The sequence below is a fragment of the Triturus cristatus genome, chromosome 6 (assembly GCF_964204655.1).
Source record: "Triturus cristatus chromosome 6, aTriCri1.1, whole genome shotgun sequence".
NCBI classification, from domain to species: Eukaryota; Metazoa; Chordata; class Amphibia; order Caudata; family Salamandridae; genus Triturus; species Triturus cristatus.
Genome location: NC_140589.1, coordinates 101,044,591 through 101,056,701, shown reverse-complemented (window position 1 = coordinate 101,056,701; position 12,111 = coordinate 101,044,591). Strand labels below are relative to the sequence as shown.

Here is a 12,111-nt window from a genome sequence, read left to right as displayed (position 1 = left end):
GTTTCTGAGTAACTTTTATTCATTTCTTAAAATCCTATACTGTCAGGATGGCCGAGAGGTCTAAGGCGCTGTGTTTAGGCCACAGTCTCCTTTGGAGGCGTGGGTTCGAATCCCACTTCTGACATGCCTTTTGGAGATTTAATCTCCTTTATCAGGTTAACATCTGATGGAAGTTGCATCTGTTGGTCTTCACTTGGCACGTTATTCCATTCTCCTCTTGTCAAGAGAGATGGGGTTTCTCATATATTTAGGTTCTATAACGTCTTGCTGACAAAGCGCAATCCTTACCAAATGAGCATAGGACCCATGTAAGAGGTCATCTGGAAGAGTCATGCTCTTGTATGCCCTGGCCAGACGGGCCCTGCAAATTTGGAAGAATGCCATTCATCTGGTAGACAACTGGACTCCAGCACACTTACAGCAATTTCCTCAGGGCTTTGATCAGGGGCTGCTTAAATTTGCATACTCCACCCTATGCTGTGACTTTGAGATCCCTTGTTGAAATTGCTTTAGCCAGCCAAGAGGTGGCTATTGTCTCAATTTCAAAGCAGCTTTGAGCCGTTCAAGTGGCTGGTGAATAGCACTTTCTCTTTGTTCGCCTCAAAGTTCTAAAGAGTTCTCCATAGGTCCTGCTCTGTACAGATTGTTCAAAGATCTGTTGGAAGTGCATATAATAGGATAAATAAATTGAGGGCATTCCTTTTCAGTACCTCACCTGCATGGCTGTCTGGCCTCTGGAAGATGCTGGGAAAGCAAGTCAGGATGGCCGAGTGGTCTAAGGCGCTGCGTTCAGGTCGCAGTCTCCTCTGGAGGTGTGGGTTCAAATCCCACTTCTGAAAGTCCTGTGTTTACTATACTTTTTTCTTGAGAAATATGATCATTTCCCTCGCAGTGGCTTATAGGATTGTCTTCTTGGAAGAGTGCAGTGAGTTTTTTTCTTGCTCTAGCCACTATTGGCCTAAGCTCTGTGCATTTTTTGGTTCCTAATATATTTCTCACCCTTTAGATGAGAAAGCAGACTGGGGTCAGGATGGCCGAGTGGTCGAAGGCGCTGCGTTAAGGCTGCAGTCACTCCTGGAGGTGTGGGTTCGAATCCCACTTCTGACAAAACTTGAATTCCATTTTCTCTCTCAGTTCCTTTAGAATCTCAGCTAAAAATTGGCAATGTAAATAATATCTGAATAAGTACCAAACTTCAGTTTCAACTGCAAATGCATTTGCCCTATTATATCTTTAACGTTAATGTAATATTCTACTAGCACTCGTGGTGTTTTATATTTGTTTTGTGGGGTACTTTAAAAATCTTTTTTATGAAAGAAATGGGTTACATTAAGTCTTGTGATGTTTTAGGTTTCCAATAAGGAGGTTTTAAATTTTATGTCACGTCATTTTCAGATGCTTCTTTCAAGAGCTGTTTCCACTATAGAATGCAGAGCAAGGGCAAAAATACAAGTGATAGAGCGAGTGAGTGAGAAGGAGTGTTGTGGAAGGAGAGAATGAAACAAAGACAGAGTGAGTGAATGGCAGGGAGGCATAGAAGAGGAGTCTAGTAGTGAAGGAGACCTGCTTTTCCCTGCTCTTGACCTCCCACCCATCCCCAAACGACCACAAACATACCTTCTGTGCAAAGTTGGTATGCAGAATTTCACGCCTCAGCAAGTGAGGGTGAGTCCCAGGCCAGGGGCTAAAGAGCAAAAGAGTGCCTGTGCTCAGACTTTCCCTGCTAGGGATAGTTTATCTGGAACAAGGCCTACTCTCTTGTATCCAGCAAGGATCTAGAAATCCTGCATGAATCTGCAAGGCACATTGGCAGCATAAATTTGCATAAACTGCCCCACCTATTGCCTTCCTACTTCCTGTGCTGTAGTTGTTTGTGTAGAGAGAGAGGTCGCAGGCAAGGAAATGTTGTGAGTCGGATACAGGACCCTAAATAGCTGGTGAGAGGTATGTGGTGTTCTAAAAGCATGAAAACTGTATACCTGTGAAATAAAGTGCTTTCGTATGTGTTCTTCTGTGTTTATTGTCCTGTGCATAAAGTTGCACCTTGTGTTTGAAGGTTTAAATTATTTCAGGCTTGCATGGAGGTAGACGTTTCTGAGTAACTTTTATTCATTTCTTAAAAGCCTATACTGTCAGGATGGCCGAGAGGTCTAAGGCGCTGTGTTTAGACCACAGTCTCCTTTGGAGGCGTGGGTTCGAATCCCACTTCTGACATGCCTTTTGGAGATTTAATCTCCTTTATCAGGTTAACATCTGATGGAAGTTGCATCTGTTGGTCTTCACTTGGCACGTTATTCCGTTCTCCTCTTGTCAAGAGAGATGGGGTTTCTCATATATTTAGGTTCTATAACGTCTTGCTGACAAAGCGCAATCCTTACCAAATGAGCATAGGACCCATGTAAGAGGTCATCTGGAAGAGTCATGCTCTTGTATGCCCTGGCCAGACGGGCCCTGCAAATTTGGAAGAATGCCATTCATCTGGTAGACAACTGGACTCCAGCACACTTACAGCAATTTCCTCAGGGCTTTGATCAGGGGCTGCTTAAATTTGCATACTCCACCCTATGTTGTGACTTTGAGATCCCTTGTTGAAATTGCTTTAGCCAGCCAAGAGGTGGCTATTGTCTCAATTTCAATCAGCTTTGAGCCGTTCAAGTGGCTGGTGAATAGCACTTTCTCTTTGTTCGCCTCAAAGTTCTAAAGAGTTCTCCATAGGTCCTGCTCTGTACAGATTGTTCAAAGATCTGTTGGAAGTGCATATAATAGGATAAATAACTTGAGGGCATTCCTTTTCAGTACCTCACCTGCATGGCTGTCTGGCCTCTGGAAGATGCTGGGAAAGCAAGTCAGGATGGCCGAGTGGTCTAAGGCGCTGCGTTCAGGTCGCAGTCTCCTCTGGAGGTGTGGGTTCAAATCCCACTTCTGACAGTCCTGTGTTTACTCTAATTTTTTTCTTGAGAAATATGATCATTTCCCTCGCAGTGGCTTATAGGATTGTCTTCTTGGAAGAGTGCAGTGAGTTTTTTTCTTGCTCTAGCCACTATTGGCCTAAGCTCTGTGCATTTTTTGGTTCCTAATATATTTCTCACCCTTTAGATGAAAAAGCAGCATGGGATCAGGATGGCCGAGTGGTCTAAGGCGCTGTGTTAAGGCCGCAGTCTCTACTGGAGGCGTGGTTTCGAATCCCACTTCTGACAAAACTTGAATTCCATTTTCTCTCTCAGTTCCTTTAGAATCTCAGCTAAAAATTGGCAATGTAAATAATATCTGAATAAGTACCAAACTTCAGTTTCAACTGCAAATGCATTTGCCCTATTCTATCTTTAACGTTAATGTAATATTCTTCTAGCACTCGTGGTGTTTTATATTTGTTTTGTGGGGTACTTTAAAAATCTTTTTTATGAAAGAAATGGGTTACATTAAGTCTTGTGATGTTTTAGGATTCCAATAAGGAGGTTTTAAATTTTATGTCACGTCATTTTCAGATGCTTCATTCAAGAGATGTTTCCACTATAGAATGCAGAGCAAGGGCAAAAATACAAGTGATAGAGCGAGTGAGCGAGAAGGAGTGTTGTGGAAGGAGAGAATGAAACAAAGACAGAGTGAGTGAACGGCAGGGAGGCATAGAAGAGGAGTCTAGTAGTGAAGGAGACCTGCTTTTCCCTGCTCTTGACCTCCCACCCACCCCCAAACAACCACAAACATACCTTCTGTGCAAAGTTGGTATGCAGAATTTCACGCCTCAGCAACTGAGGGTGAGTCCCAGGCCAGGGGCTAAAGAGCAAAAGAGTGCCTGTGCTCAGACTTTCCCTGCTAGGGATAGTTTATCTGGAACAAGGCCTACTCTCTTGTATCCAGCAAGGATCTAGAAATCCTGCATGAATCTGCAAGGCACATTGGCAGCATAAATTTGCATAAACTGCCCCACCTATTGCCTTCCTACTTCCTGTGCTGTAGTTGTTTGTGTAGAGAGAGAGGTCGCAGGCAAGGAAATGTTGTGAGTCGGATACAGGACCCTAAATAGCTGGTGAGAGGTATGTGGTGTTCTAAAAGCATGAAAACTGTATACCTGTGAAATAAAGTGCTTTCGTATGTGTTCTTCTGTGTTTATTGTCCTGTGCATAAAGTTGCACCTTGTGTTTGAAGGTTTCAATTATTTCAGGCTTGCATGGAGGTAGACGTTTCTGAGTAACTTTTATTCATTTCTTAAAAGCCTATACTGTCAGGATGGCCGAGAGGTCTAAGGCGCTTTGTTTAGGCCACAGTCTCCTTTGGAGGCGTGGGTTCGAATCCCACTTCTGACATGCCTTTTGGAGATTTAATCTCCTTTATCAGGTTAACATCTGATGGAAGTTGCATCTGTTGGTCTTCACCTGGCACGTTATTCCGTTCTCCTCTTGTCAAGAGAGATGGGGTTTCTCATATATTTAGGTTCTATAACGTCTTGCTGACAAAGCGCAATCCTTACCAAATGAGCATAGGACCCATGTAAGAGGTCATCTGGAAGAGTCATGCTCTTGTATGCCCTGGCCAGACGGGCTCTGCAAATTTGGAAGAATGCCATGCATCTGGTAGACAACTGGACTCCAGCACACTTACAGCAATTTCCTTAGGGCTTTGATCAGGGGCTGCTTAAATTTGCATACTCCACCCTATGTTGTAACTTTGAGATCCTTTGTTGAAATTGGTTTAGCCAGCCAAGAGGTGGCTATTGTCTCAATTTCAAAGCAGCTTTGAGCCGTTCAAGTGGCTGGTGAATAGCACTTTCTCTTTGTTTGCCTCAAAGTTCTAAAGAGTTCTCCATAGGTCCTGCTCTGTACAGATTGTTCAAAGATCTGTTGGAAGTGCATATAATAGGATACATAAATTGAGGGCATTCCTTTTCAGTACCTCACCTGCATGGCTGTTTGGCCTCTGGTAGATGCTGGGAAAGAAAGTCAGGATGGCCGAGTGGTCTAAGGTGCTGCGTTCAGGTTGCAGTCTCCTCTGGAGGCGTGGGTTCAAATCCCACTTCTGACAGTCCTGTGTTTACTCTACTTTTTTCTTGAGAAATATGATCATTTCCCTCGCAGTGGCTTATAGGATTGTCTTCTTGGAAGAGTGCAGTGAGTTTTTTTTCTTGCTCTAGCCACTATTGGCCTAAGCTCTGTGCATTTTTTGGTTCATAATATCTTTCTCACCCTTTAGATGAAAAAGCAGCATGGGGTCAGGATGGCCGAGTGGTCTAAGGCGCTGCGTTAAGGCCGCAGTCTCTCCTGGAGGCGTGGGTTCGAATCCCACTTCTGACAAAACTTGAATTCCATTTTCTCTCTCAGTTCCTTTAGAATCTCAGCTAAAAATTGGCAATGTAAATAATATCTGAATAAGTACCAAACTTCAGTTTCAACTGCAAATGCAGTTGCCCTATTCTATCTTTAACGTTAATGTAATATTCTTCTAGCACTCGTGGTGTTTTATATTTCTTTAGTGGGGTACTTTAAAAATCTTTTTTATGAAAGAAATGGGTTACATTAAGTCTTGTGATGTTTTAGGTTTCCAATAAGGAGGTTTTAAATTTTATGTCACGTCATTTTCAGATGCTTCATTCAAGAGATGTTTCCACTATAGAATGCAGAGCAAGGGCAAAAATACAAGTGATAGAGCGAGTGAGTGAGAAGGAGTGTTGTGGAAGGAGAGAATGAAACAAAGACAGAGTGAGTGAATGGCAGGGAGGCATAGAAGAGGAGTCTAGTAGTGAAGGAGACCTGCTTTTCCCTGCTCTTGACCTCCCACCCATGCCCAAACAACCACAAACATACCTTCTGTGCAAAGTTGGTATGCAGAATTTCACGCCTCAGCAAGTGAGGGTGAGTCCCAGGCCAGGGGCTAAAGAGCAAAAGAGTGCCTGTGCTCAGACTTTCCCTGCTAGGGATAGTTTATCTGGAACAAGGCCTACTCTCTTGTATCCAGCAAGGATCTAGAAATCCTGCATGAATCTGCAAGGCACATTGGCAGCATAAATTTGCATAAACTGCCCCACCTATTGCCTTCCTACTTCCTGTGCTGTAGTTGTTTGTGTAGAGAGAGAGGTCGCAGGCAAGGAAATGTTGTGAGTCGGGTACAGGACCCTAAATAGCTGGTGAGAGGTGTTAAACGGTAGCGGCAGTTTCAGTCGATAACCTTTCAAGTATTGCCCGGCGGTAATCGCCTCTTATACCATTCGATGTTAAACCAATAAAGAGGCAGGCGCCGGAGACTGGAAGGCAGGAAACAAAGTTTTATTACGTCGGAGCAGAACACATCAGATCAGACAGCAAGGTATCGTCACGAGGTGCTCTAACTGCATCTCTGAGGCCTGGCCTCTTATACACAGGTTTATAACTTTATTGCAGGTTTATCATACATGGCACATTCTTGAGATCACTTTGATGAATGAAAGAACGTCTTCAGAATCCTTGGCTCAGATCCGATCCCACGCATAGCTACAGTAGAAGTTCCCACCCCACCCGCAGTAGGAGATGGCTATCACATAGCAGGATATTCCGCCAATTCCCGGGGGGTGTGTGTGACCGGTCGGGTCTCAGGGGGTGGGGGGCCTTGATCTACTGTAATCCCTTTGATGTGGGGCGTTTTCCTTACAGTAGGGACAATAAACTGCATCCACAGGGCTAGGTGATGGCCTGGGATCGGTTCGGACAATGGGGCGCAGAGGAAGGGGGCTATCAAAGACATGCATGACCATGTATGGGATGTCGGTCAGGCGTGGGATGCGGTTCCATGGCAGGGTCGCGCAGAAGGAGAGGGTTTATGGCCCGTGTATGAGAGAGCGGGGGTGGCCGGTGCGCGGGGGATGCTTGCAGCGCCAGGGGAACGCGCTGGCGATCGACAATGAGCGGGGAGAGAGAGTGGGGTGCCTAAAATGGCGGCCGTGCGTTCGCTGTGCGTGGCGCTGGGGAGAGGCAAGATGGCGCAGATAATGTTCAGTTATAAGCTAAATTTCCACAGTCCTCCCTTTTAACATATCTCGCCAGCTTGCCTGGCCGACATTCACCTTCGTTAACCCTTTAGCTATAATATCGTGAATGTTTTTCATGCATTCCTTAAAAGTACAGAGTTTTTAGGACAGACAGGAGCAATCTGACACATTTGTACATAGTTACATACAGTTGATAAAGCAGGCGAGGAGGTAGTACATACAAAATTGCATCAGCTGTGCCGCATGTCAGGCCCAGGGATAGGAGGAGGGGAGCTTGTTTGAGCACAAACATGATACTGTAAAGTAAAAAAAATGTCTCTGGCAAAACAAGGGATATTTCATACATTACTTAAGGCCCAGACTTCGTGTGGATCAAAAATAGTCAGTATAGTCGTGTGTATGGCTGGTGTTGTATGAATGTCATTATACAAAGTTAGATTTTCTTAACTTCTCAGTGTATAGTCGGAAGTGACTGACGCAGCATCATGAAAACTCGATAGGAAGATAGTTAATATAAAAAGGTGGTTGGGAGAGGAATTCAACTTAACATGAGTTACAGTCATGGGAGGGAGTTCTTCTTTCCAGTGTCCTATTATAGAGAGCCATCACTGGTAAGCTCTTTTTGTTCTTCTTCTTGTGTTGGCACTGTTGAGCACCGGCGGTGGAGCTAAGGTCCAGCTCAAATCCAATTTCTCACGTGGCGGGGTGTGACCATTCGCTGTTCTCTGATCACAGTCCTGTTCCCTAACACAGTTCATCATAGGTGCTTTGAGACGTGGTATCCGCTTTTTGTTCTTCTGTAGTTAAGTCAAATTCAAAATCCATATAAAAGAGAGAGAGAGAGAGAAGGGGTGTGGCGTGCTTCGGGATGCCGGGGGAAGAGGGGGTGGAGTGGGGTCGGATCAAAAAGCGGACCAAGGGGGGCAGAATCTTCCAGCACTGGGCCCATCAATCGGGCCCGACGGGTTGGGACTTCAGGCACGCTGGTCAGCGAGCAGGGGGCCTCGAGATAGCCCTTCGTTCTATCGCTTATCATGCTGATAATGGTGCCTCGTCTCACGCCCTTTTTGCTTCGTTGCTTCCCCCTTGGTCGATGCCATAGATGTTCCATGGTCCGCAGCCAGGCTGTGCGTCACGTCCGACCCCTCTCTTCCGATGGCCGCAGGTTATCTTTGAATGAGTACAAGAAACAAAATCTTAGAGAGTTGGCAGGGAAGACATTTACACACTTCATCCTCTCTCCCAACCACCGAGTAATTGGGGAAATGCTTTTATCGGTTGTTGTATGATTCGTGTTTATTAACTGTTATGTCAGTGTGTGTTACTAGTTTATTAATCATTGCTGTGGTGCAGGTTTCTGTGGGTGTTTCTGTCCATCGTCTGGCTTGCTAGGTGTCGATTCCTGTGCCTTATAATCGTTGCAGGAAGCCTGACATCTGTCAACCTTCTGGTCTATATTAAAAAAATTCGAACCGGCTTCTCCGGTAGAGGCTCGTTCATCTCAACACAAGCTCTGTTAATACACATTTTCCTCCGAGGACTGCTAGGTTTATGAAAGAAAAGTACGAGGTGCTGCTGTCATGGGTTCACAGGTATCTATTTCGGGGAGGGACATAAGCTAAACATTTTTCTTGCTGGAGACAATAGGTAACCCTCATCAGCTTAGGCAATGTACCTTTAGAGAACAAAGTCATCAGTTGTTTTGCTCGAAATACTCTGGGACGGCTAGTACAGAGCTGGGGTGATTCTGGGAGGACGGGTGTTTGGACATTCTAGTTCGGGACAATTGGGCGGGGGCAGTTCTGGGCGGTGGAGATGGTGTCGTTGAGGCTCTAAGAACGCAAACCACTGACATATAGTCCCCGTGATGAGGGCCAAATTGGGAGACATCAGTCGTCTTACCTGTCCTTTCTTTCTCAGCCAATTAAGTTCAACATTTGCAGAAAGGAGAGGTAGTAACGTGGTAAAGTACGGTCGTTTTTGTTTCTGTCAATTTGTTCGAACACCGCCGTGTTTGAGGCCAATTATACACAGACTGAGGAGGTATGTGTCGTGTAATTTATTCAAAAAGAAAGAGGGCAAGGAAGCCTTCAGTGAGGGAGGGAGAGAGAGAGGGAGAGAGAGAGAGAGAGAGAGAGAGAGAGAGAGAGAGAGAGAGAGAGGGGGAGGGAGAGAGAGAGAGAGAGAGAGAGAGAGAGAGAGAGACGTGCGCATCAAGTTGGCTATTTGGCATACGTACGACACAAAACGAGAGAGAGAGAGAGACATGTGTATGATAATAGGCTACTTGGTGCACACACAACATGGCGTAGCATGGGTCAGTTCGATGTAAGAAAACACAAGCGGGGGAAAGACATGAATTCGGTGATCACGTACACACAAATACCGGATAGGGTGTGACAGTACATGCATCAAGCGCAGAAACTTAAGACGGAGACTCAGGGCTACGTTGAGTATGGGGACCTCTCCTTTCCTGTCCTCTTTCCTATGTATGCTGCGTGTTTTCAGTATTTTTGTAGTTTATCTTGGGGAGGGGTGTTGGACCTTTTTCTCCCCTCCCTTTGATCGATGGACGAGCACTTCAATCATACGATGACGCTCTCTTCATGCGACCCAAGCATGAAATGCATACACATTCATACCGCATAATCGTAGCACACACGCACAATCATACCATACAGCTTTTCATGTTCCCAATGGTGGTCTGCACTTTGCGCATTATCCCACAACGTTTGTCTATGTTTTTCCCTATATTGAACATGGTGCGGTCCATGTCCACTCCATTCTTCAGTCGGAACTTCGTTGTGACCTATAGAGAGGGAAAAGAGGGGAGGGGATGTGCAGTATTCAAAGTACCTTAGCGCGCGTAGACACGAAAAAGTTCTACTTACCGCGTACCAGGCTAGTCGCAGGAGTGGGTAGTACCACAGACCTATTATTCTTTTCTTCCGAGACAAAGATGCTCTATTTCATTCATCTCCTAAATTTGGGTTCCCTGGTCGTACATGTATTTCTCAATCGGTCGTATGTTATGGTGCAAGATACCATACCTTGCATTCGGCATACACCTTAAGCTATAGTCGACCATTTTCTAACAACTCTTGGAAAAAGACAGGTGTGACGGGTACAAATTCCGTTAGTCAAAAAGATTCAGGCAAATGGGGTCTGCATTATCTGTTTTCTATTGATTGGGAGTAACAATCATTTATTCAAAAGAAAAACCTTTACCAACCTAGATGATTTGTCATGACACTGATTCCGTAATTCCTTTAAAAAGCCCTTTATTTAAAACAACGTCAGTATACAAAATACGGGCCTACAACCGTTCAGGCCGGCCACGGTGTGAGAGGCGTCTCGGCGCCATTTTGGGGCGAGGTCGGGTGGGTCTAGTGCACAGTCTAAGTCTTTCCACTAACTAGCTGCTGGACCAGAATCTTTTTCGGTAGTTCGAGAACTTTTGTTAGCGTCAGCTTACGTCAGCATGACGTCACCACGATCTCGCAGCGATGCCGTGATCCATCCTCAGGGCGGGACAGCAGGCAGGTCTCGCTGTCGCCGCCTTGAATCAGTCTCTTTCATGGCATCCGGCGGAGGCAAGGTGGTTGTCGCCCGGGGCAAAGAACAATGGCGGCGGCTTGCCCTCACCGGAAGTCCGCGGGAGTCGAGTGCCAATGACTCCCGCAGACTCTGCAAAGCTGAGGGGGCGTTTTGTCAAGGGTGGGGCCCACGCCCAAGCAGACAAGCTTCCGAGTCCAGAACCGTCTCACGGTGGGCTAGGCCTGGATCCGAAGAACCGACCGTCAGAGTCCAAAGGCAGCAGCAGCAGCAGCTCTTCGTTACAGCCACCGGGGTGGGTCCCCCGATCATTCTGCTGCTGGGACCCACCTCTCGAGTCAAACGTTAATGGCAATATTGGTGCAGAAAGGAACCCGCGCCTGGGCGGCTGTCCGGCAGGCAAGACGTAAATGGCTGTCTTGCTGCAGCTGGTCGGTGAGTGCAGGGGCGCCCACTCATCTGGGCGGCGAGTGAAATGGCTGGGTGCAACTCGGCTGGCCGGCGAGTGAAATGGCTGGGTGCAACTCGGCTGGTCGGTGAAAGAGACGGTTGGGGTGCAACTCGGCTGGTCGGTGAAAGAGACGGTTGGGGTGCCCTCATCTGCTGGCGAGCCTCCACCTGGGGAGGTGGGGGAGGTCCGTCCGCGTCGCTTCCCCCCGCCAGGGCACCCTCCGTTATTGAAGGAAGAAGAGAATGGGAAGATCTGCACGACGTGGCAGACCCACCTCGGCGTTGCCAGGGTCTTGGCGCCGCGTGTGGCTTCCGGACTATTCGCACAGTTGTCCGCCACTGATGTCAATGGATTTTTGCATGGCTTTTATAGCCCAAGGCCGACTAAGAGGACCGCCCAAAACAGGCCAATGTTGCAATTTCGAGGGAGGAGAGGCGAGGACGGTGTCACGTGGACGTAAATGCTTTTGGGATGCAGGTCGCAGCAGACTGTCATGTAAATAGTTGTTTAAAACGTGTTTTAACCTGTTCACCTCGTCGGAATGTTGTTATATCTATAAGTTATTAAAATGTTTAATCATACTACTTTGTTGGAGTGTTGTACATATTTGCAATCTAGTTACAGTGTAATCGGAAAATGGCATAGTCCAATTGTGCGTGATCCTAGTCAAGTTCGGTGACGTCGATGGTGGGTATCAACAGGCTTCCGGTTGTGTGGGATTTCGGTCGTTTTTACTGGGCGGGGTGGGTGGTAGGGCAGACATGTTTAGGCAGCGAGAGCGATGGAGCCGGGCTACCTCGTGGCCGTCTTGACCGTGAGCTTGGCTCCTTCCCTTAGTTCCATATATCCCACAAAGGGCTATTTCCTAGCGTTTTTTTAGTTTTGTAGGGTCAAAAAAAAGGATCCTACCAGTGGCCACTGACTCTCGGGGTCCCCCTTTGTATATTTTATGCCATAGCTTGCCATAAACTACGGCGATTAGTTCGTATTTAGTGAACATGTCCTTATTAGGGGTGCCTTCCAGAGGAGCCGGATGGTTCACCTCTAATAAGCGGTCCGGGCAGAACCAACTACCAATCAGTGGGGAGAAGATAGGCATGACGGGTTTCAACGGGGACAAAAGTCAGCACTACCTATCTTTTCACTGCTT

General features: G+C 46.6%; 4 non-coding genes across 4 annotated transcripts; all 4 read left to right on the top strand.

The window, feature by feature from the left end:
- Positions 1-41: 41 nt before the first annotated feature.
- Positions 42-124, top strand: TRNAL-UAG (transfer RNA leucine (anticodon UAG)). Its single transcript has one exon. It is a non-coding gene; the product is annotated as a tRNA-Leu (tRNA).
- A 2,007-nt stretch (positions 125-2,131) lies between these two features.
- On the top strand, positions 2,132-2,214 carry TRNAL-UAG (transfer RNA leucine (anticodon UAG)). Its single transcript has one exon. It is a non-coding gene; the product is annotated as a tRNA-Leu (tRNA).
- A 631-nt stretch (positions 2,215-2,845) lies between these two features.
- TRNAL-CAG (transfer RNA leucine (anticodon CAG)) lies at positions 2,846-2,928 on the top strand. Its single transcript has one exon. It is a non-coding gene; the product is annotated as a tRNA-Leu (tRNA).
- Positions 2,929-5,205: 2,277 nt separating this feature from the next.
- Positions 5,206-5,288, top strand: TRNAL-AAG (transfer RNA leucine (anticodon AAG)). Its single transcript has one exon. It is a non-coding gene; the product is annotated as a tRNA-Leu (tRNA).
- Positions 5,289-12,111: the final 6,823 nt, after the last annotated feature.